This window comes from Glycine soja, chromosome 1 (assembly GCF_004193775.1).
Source record: "Glycine soja cultivar W05 chromosome 1, ASM419377v2, whole genome shotgun sequence".
In the NCBI taxonomy this organism is placed as follows: Eukaryota; Viridiplantae; Streptophyta; class Magnoliopsida; order Fabales; family Fabaceae; genus Glycine; species Glycine soja.
In genome coordinates, this window is record NC_041002.1 from 8990367 (window position 1) to 8997970 (window position 7604).

Consider the following 7604-nt stretch of genomic DNA (forward strand, 5'->3'; position numbering starts at 1 on the left):
TACAAAAATCTTAAAAAAAAAATAGACACTAAAAAGATAAATTTTAAAAAAAAAAAGGAAATCAAACTCCTCCTTAAAAGTATGCACCAAATCAGGGGCAAGAATGCTTCCTGGTCTACTAGATGATACAATACTCATCACTTCCAAACAGCACACTCTTCTTGAAAATCGTAGCGATCCTCGATCACTATCTGAAATAAAACACTTCACCAAAAAAATATCTTTAACAAAACACCAATAAAAAGAAGAAAGTATCCAGAAAATGGGGGTAATGATGGGAAGGGGAAAAAAAAATAAAAAGCAGACCAGTTAGTGTTGGGCAAAAAGTCCAATTTGCTAAATCCGCACCGGGCCAATCCAGTTTAAGTCAATTTTAATGAACTGCGTATTTACTATTTAGTTTGATCCATATTGTATTACACGCTTTGCTATCTCACTCTCTTAGTGAATTCAATGAACCCTAATATTTTCATTTTCTTTTGTTTTTTTATTCTCTTTTTTATCTTTTCCCTAATTTTGTATCTCTTTCTCTTTGATCAGGTTTGATAATTTGATAATTTTTTTATCCTTTCCATGATCTCACTCTAAATAGCTGGATCAAGCTTTTTCCAATCTAAGGTAATAATAATTTAGACAAACACAAAAAAAAATTACTTATTTTATATAAAGAAAAACACTTTCAAAAATAAGCATAAATAAAAGGTCATTGCTATGGTGGACCACTTTGATAGGTGGTCCATTATGGACCATAAATTTTGTCCATTGGATTAATCTCATGTTAATAGGTGTATCCTACATCTATCACACCAAATTATTCTTTCCCTAAGTAATCATGTCGTGACCACCCCTTGTCATTGTCGGAAGTGATTTTCAGAGGCGGTGCACCCTCCACTCCCATCATCTTAAAAGTCCTCTATTACAGTGATCCAAAAACTATTGATGATGTTAACTATTTAGGGCTTCTCCTAAACCCTTTATCTTTTATCTTCGAACTCACCACTTCCTGTTTTGCTTCAACTCGGTGAAGCCCCTATCTAGCTCCATGCATATCGCTATGAACTCCCTTGTCTCCTACTAGATCCTTGTGGCTAAGACGACCTCCTCTCCTCCATTGTTGGCACCAAAGACATATCATCGGACATCACTGACAGTGTCGCAAGATTTATTAGCGACAACGACATCATTCCTAGCTGAACCGGAGGCTCGCATATGAGTCTTCTCTAAAATGCGCCGTGATGGTGGAGCACACGGAGGAGACGGGCAGAGGACAAATTAGCTGGTTTAAGTCTTTTTTTTTTCTTATGAATTTTGAGATTTGTGTGGTTGGTGATGGTTTGTTGGATTTGGCTACTATCTTTTGTAGTTTAATGGGTTTTTTTTTATTTTAGATTTGGACATGTTCATTGCAAAGATTGAAGACTGAAAATTGATTACGTGAGAAAGCAGCGACTACCAGAGGTGTAGTTGCGGCGAGATCGCCAGAGGAGGCATGACAACTTCACAAAGTCGAAAGAGGTGTAACCGATAAGAGGAGAAGGGGGTTTTGGCACCCTAAAATCTATTATGAATAAGCATGCATTTTCCCTTTTAGTAAACTGATTTTTTTTTGTAAACATGTTCGTTAATCCAATCTCGAAAACATTTTACTTTAACAAAACATGAGTAAATTTTTCTTTCTTTTTATTCCTTCATACATACAAGTTGTGACGAAAATATAAATCGTTTGGTAAAAACATGTGTTCCAATTATAAACCACACACTTTTTGAATGTACAAAAAGTGAAGTGCTATAAACTTAAATTGTTGAAATAATATATAAATGAAGGGTGATTCATTACAATAAGTGACAAGTTTGAAATTGAAGATACACTAGAGTGTGGATATGCCCCAAAATACACATAATAAAAGATGATGACTACAATTGCCAACAAAATATCTGAAACCTAGATCTACCTATACATATGCAAAAGAAAAGGAAACACTGAGTCCCAGAGCAGTCATCACTAACCTAAACCTAGGGAAAAACTATATGCAAGATAGCGAAACAAAGGGTTGGCAATTTAGAAGATCCCTAACAATGAGACTCTTGAGAGGAAACATCCCTCATATCCTCATCGAGATCCTTCTTGGAATTCTTCTTACTACTTTCCTCAATAAGCCACTCAGCTTCTCCCTAGGGAAACTCCCCACCAACCTTCGTGGTTTCCACTACATGCTCAATGAGATCCCAAGAAGCCTCTGTAGGTGCATCTGACGTAGGTGGTGACAAAGATAAGGTCGGTGAAGCAGGAGAAGATGAGATCTCTATAACCTCCACGGGTGTTGCCATTTGACCCTAAAAAAAAAAACGTAAGGGAGAATCTTTCTGCTTCGTTAGCCAAAACACAAAAAAACATAAACACAAGTCAAAACACACAAGACTAGCAACCACTAAGATGTGGTTATCTATTGAATCTCACACGCATCTTAAGGCATCACTTTTTCACTAACTCAACATATACATCACACTGGTCAACTTGGAACTCCTAGACCTCAGTGGTCTTACAACATTTTAGTCCGGATGATTGTTGGGAGTACACGTTCACCACTGTATAATGGCAAGCTTTCACCGGCTAGTTGTGCCCCGCACTTGTTGAGGTTGCCAAGTCATCTTAGTGGAAAACGCGACCACAAACTCACAGTCATATCCCCAAGAGATAGCAAGTCAGCGAACATACCCGATACACCACTCTGTAAGGCCATCCCAACTCCAAGGACTTACTCCTCAACCACTCATCACCGAGGATTTACTTTATCGTCATTGTAGGGCCTAACTACATAGGTACAAAACCTCGTCAAAAGGCAAACCATGACTGAGTATCATCCAGACTTCACATTATAACAACAAGGATCTCATCCACACCTCATGGTGGAAATCACTAATTGATCACCGTCTGGCGAGCTATCACAACTTCCAACATGTCCCCCCATGCGACTCTCTTGAAGAACTTCTCCATATTCCACCGCGAGTTTGCATCCACTTGCACGTCTCTCAAGCACATTACTCTCTCGGAGAAAACATCCTAGTCACATGGGTACTCGTATCCGAGTCCTTGTTTACTAACACAAATTTTGTGTGTCATTCAAGACACACAATGCCCACTAGAATAAGGTAGAGTCCATATTGCGACTTATGCATGAGTCCCTATATAATACACACAAAGGTACACGTCCTTCAAGATGCACTGTGCCCACTAGAATTGGATCCTAGTCGACACCAGGACCCGTGCCCGAGTCCCTATAACTACTACACACAGGTATTAACACACAAATCATTATTGTCCCCGGTTGCAAGCCAACCAGGTCACACACAAAACATCACATGCAACAATGCCTAAGGTCACACCTCCCAATTTTCAATTAAAACATCACATTCCACAATTATAATTATTTGGGATTCATACTCCTCAGGTCTTTCAAGTGCAAACAAACAGATTATAACTTACAGGGAAATCACCAAATCATCACACGACACTTAAATAAAAGTTAACAAGGCAAATCATTCATACTTAGTCAAAATTTAAAAAATAAGTAGCATGCATTAAAAACCCTAGCTTTTAGAAAACAGTCAGATTCAAGCCTCAGTAAAATTTTGCAAATAACTTTATTATTGAAAACTTTTTATACAAACTTGAAGGAAATTTTCTTATCTTTCCAACTAGGCAAAATACTTCATTAGAAAAAATCTACAAAAAAAAACATAAAAAAATTCTACAAGGCAATGAGACAAAGAGCACTTCAATTTGGACATAGTTCAAAGATTTGTGAATTTTTACCTCTTCAATAAACCAAAAAGACTTATACTTTTTACATTGTGAAGATAACATAATACTCTTTTCAGACAGATAAAAATTACACAAAAATTTGTCCTATGTTTCTCTTGGTGAAATTTTCTTTTTAACACTTTTCCTAGACCTAAAAACTATCTTTCCTACAACAACTCTGTTTCACTTGAACCTTTAGAAAATGAAGATGAAATCCATATATTTTTTTTTAATTTAAGTGGTTGGAAATAATTTTTTCTCTAGTTTCATAAAAAGGTAAACCTTTTTGTTCAGATGATAATCATATAAGCCAAAAGTTACAAAAAACCAAGGACTGCCAGACACTCCTTGCACAACAAGATAGTCACCTTTCATGTCACATATGGGCATCAAAATGACCTCATATCTCAAGGGCTTCAACATGAAAGCTGTTGAAAATTTTGTCTGAAGAAGAAAAACAAGTTTCATGAAAATCCAACGGGTAAATTTAATTATAGGCTCGAAACCCCTAAACTGGTCTAGAGGATCAAACCTTCCAACCGACCTTTCCCTTCTCATAGCCTAATTTCAAAAATCTACACTTGCTTTTTAAAATGAAAATCATATAAGCCAAAAAGTTACAAAAAACCAAGGACTGCCAGACACTCCTTGCACAACAAGATAGTCACCTTTCATGTCACATATGGGCATCAAAATGACCTCATATCTCAAGGGCTTCAACATGAAAGCTGTTGAAAATTTTGTCTGAAGAAGAAAAACAAGTTTCATGAAAATCCAACGGGTAAATTTAATTATAGGCTCGAAACCCCTACACTGGTCTAGAGGATCAAACCTTCCAACCGACCTTTCCCTTCTCATAGCCTAATTTCAAAAATCTACACTTGCTTTTTAAAATGAAAAATTGGATAGAGTCTCCTTTACAGTAGAAGCTCTTCCAAAGCACAAAATCAAAGAAAAACTAAAAAGAGAACATGCATGCAAAGAGAAAAGATCTCAGTTTTGCAAAAACAGTGAAAAAACTAGAAATAAAAAAGGAAGAAGAAGACTTTGATGCATGCAATGCATTGGAGGATCAATACACCATGGCTGCCTTCTCAAAACGAAACCATAGGTAGTTGAGTTCATCTAAAAGAGCCCATTACCCTAAGCTTTAGTACACGAAAATGAGAGGAGAGGGAGGTTGGAAGCTCTTGGTTGTGCACTCAACAAAACACTTGTACTAAAAAATAAAAGCTATGGTGTGATCACCCTGGCCTTTGGTGTCCACGAAAATGATAGATGGAGAGGAAAGTGTTTCGACTTTCTTGGTCTGAATAGGAGGTGAGAGAATAAAGCAATTGTGCTTCAAGGATTTGAAAAAAAATGAAGTGTGTGTGAAGGTGAGTGAGTTAGAGTGTAGCGGGAGGGGTAGAGTGTTTGAGTGTACAAAAAGGTGATTGGGGGAGAGTGTTAGCATGCATGGTCAGCCCTTCCCCTTATTGGTAAGTGGAGATTTAAAATGATTGTGGAAAAAAAGGATTTACATTGTGTAATTAATTTACACAGTGTAACCTTGCACTATGAAAATAATTTTCTCGCACCAAAAACACTTTTCTATCAACTTTAATAATTAAAACCAATCAAATAAATTTTAATAAACTTAATACTTAGGAAGTTTCTTTATTTATGTAAATAAGGAAATTCTCAAGATCCAATTATTTACTTTTTCTATAAAAAAAACTAACCGACTACAAATTATCATATGCAAAATAATTTGTAGGCAAACACTAACAGATAAGTAATCATAGAAAAACCAATTAATTAAGGACTTATTACTTAGTAAAATAACTCGACACTATGATTTTTAATTAAATCACAATGCATGGTCAAAACAAACACAAAAATTACTCAAGAAGGACTAATTACAAACACAGACCAAGTTGTAATTTTCATAGTGTTACGGGGAAAGGTGTATGGTATGGTCATGGCTAGAGGTGGTGGAGGGGTCGTCGGACGTGGTGTACGTGTCGTTGGTGGTAAAGGCATCACTAGAAGTGGTGGAGGCATAGCTAGTGATGTGGAGAGGGAAGGAAGAAGAATAAGAAAGCGAGAGTTTTGATGTAGAGGGTGCATGGTAACATTGTGCACAATAGATTATTCCGAGAGTGGTAAATAATGGTGCATAATAAATCATTTATGATGATGGCCCACTTTAGATTTTGCCTAAATAAAGGAGACTATTTGTGTCTAAAAATATTTATATAGGAGTGGGTCATTGTACATTGAAATTCTTTTATTTAGGCTAAAATATATATTTGATTCTTTGTGTTTTAGTTTTTGTTTATTTTAATCTTTTATGTTTTAGCATCTTTATTTTAGTCCCTAAATGTGGCTAACGGAAATAGATACTCATGTTTTTTAAAGGATCATTTTTGTTCTTAATGTTTTTTAGAAAGGTTTAATTTAGTCCTTCATATTTTTAATGTTGTCCACAATGAGGGATTAACCAACTCCATCATGAACATTATAAATGTTTTTAAAAAGATTCAATTTCAAAGTTCACTATTCATGAACCCGAAGGATAAGTCTTATCATGATTGTTGTCAATGATTTCATATTTGTTGGAGCAGAGGTAACTAGCAATACAATAGTTTATTATATATATATATAATAGTTTATGGTTATCTAGTTCATATTTCGTAACATTTTTTTTCTATATTTGGTTAACTAAAAGTTTTATTCTTTCATCAAACTCTGAACTCTTTTACATTTTAAACATTTTGTGTCATTTATGAAAAATGGTTTATGATTATCTAATCTAGAATCCCCTATCACTATATATAGTTAACTAAAAAGATTTGTTATTTGATTAATTTAGAACTTTTTTTTACTTTTCAAACATTTTTTTGTTTTCTATCAATGTATGTAGCATTTAATTATTTAAAAGGTATGTTTGTTGTTAGACAATATAGATGTATTGTTTTGCTTACTACATATTGGACAAATCTATAATCACCATCTAATGACCCACTCTTTTTAGCTCTTTTCTCTTAAGTCTAGGACATGAATACATTATTGTATTGTGATGAACATACTGACACGTAGTCACATCCCTTTGTTGGGACAATATTATTATCAAGTTCATTTGACTCCACAATTAAGGTCTAGACTTTCATTGAAATTGGAACTTTGAAAATGATATATACGCAGAAAATGCAAGTTACTTAACCAGTATGTGCTTGAATAATATCTAGACTTTATGTTGAAATATCCTTTGGTTATATTTTCATTTGTAAAAACAAAACTAATATTTCTCGTAATAGTCTAGAAGGAGATACTTAATTCCTTAAGTTGATTTTTTTTCATTATTTATTTTGTATTCCTCATATGGAGTCACCTAAAATTATACATTGTTCTAATCAAATATATAAGACATGCAATGTATTGAGTCTACTATTATTTTTTTTTATACATGATGCATATAGTGATTTGTTATTTTTTGTTAAAATTGGTTTTAAAACCAATTTTAAAATCAATCGTTTAGTTTGAAATTAGTTTCTAACCTAATTTTTGGTTTGAATCTGGTTTTTGTTTTAAACTAGTTTTGAAGCAAAAATTGATTTTAAAACCGATCTCAAACTTGTTTGGAAAACATACAGATTCTTTCTTAATATGGATTTAGATTAATCCAATTATTTGGATCTAAACTGAATTTTTAAAAATAGTAAGGTGAGACATGCTCTTTATAGCTACATAGGTGACAAATCTACACTTTATGTAGATTTATAGAGCAATATCATGTGATTTTCACATCTAGTGCATA